Raw genomic sequence first — 1,030 nt, 5'->3', positions numbered from 1 at the left:
AACTATATTCGATTGGTAAGGAGATATTTCACTACAAGTTGCGCCATTCATTTTTGACCGCACTATAGCATAACAATTTAGTAGAGATATAGACGCGAAGTCATCCCGTCCCACATCATTGGGGAGTGACGAGATGACCGTGTGACGAAATGGTTGGTTACCATTCAAAACGAATAAATAAGTGAACTTGAGCAAGATTTTGTTTCAGAAATGATAATTCGGTCTTTTTAGATCTAGATCTATATATTTCTGAAAACGTGGAAACCAACCAAGAATATACAACATTAGTTAAGTATGGAACTTCTTGTCAACGTGAAATGAATGGAGTTCACGGTGTAAGCAGCAGATCCGAAGGGCAGAGACGCCCAAAGCCTAAGGTTAATGATAGGTCACAAGTGAATTACTCCTTTAGACTAAGTTGGGATTACTCAGCTGGATAACTTTTTTATGTCAGTGTTTTACGTCCCTGTCGACAAAATTTAAATCATTAGGAGGCGCGCTTCGACTCTGGCTGTCTGGGCCAACTCGGGCTGAGAAGGATACCACGTCCCAGCAGAAATACTCGATGAAAATTCCTTCTACAATTAGTAGTACAAGTACAAGGGAGTTGGATTCAGTTCGTCCATATGTGACGGCAAAACAGATTAGTCTTTGAACACGCCTAAAAAGAGGATCGATAGACTGAGAATAACGTACTCTCAAGATAGTGGAACATTATCCATCAAGCTTTATGTACCTACGTGGGATTATTTCAATGCTGCAGATGGCCTACCTTGAAGAAATTGGTCTGTCTCCGGTTGGGACAGTATAGTTTCGTAAAGACATGCACACTGACACAGTAACAGCCGATTGGAGTTAGGAAAATTAAGAAAGACCGGAGAAACTGAGAGAAAGAAAAGAAGTAGGACCTTTTAAGGTGCGTGTTGGCGATCACTTATAATTTAGAAGCGAGACATAAAAACTAGTTTTTGCCAGCATTTGTGTGTGTGTGTGTGTGTGTGTGTGTGTGTGTGTGTGTGTGTGTGTGTGT

This window comes from Aplysia californica, unplaced genomic scaffold (genome assembly GCF_000002075.1).
Source record: "Aplysia californica isolate F4 #8 unplaced genomic scaffold, AplCal3.0 scaffold00416, whole genome shotgun sequence".
Taxonomy (NCBI): Eukaryota; Metazoa; Mollusca; class Gastropoda; order Aplysiida; family Aplysiidae; genus Aplysia; species Aplysia californica.
This window is presented reverse-complemented; position numbering follows the sequence as displayed.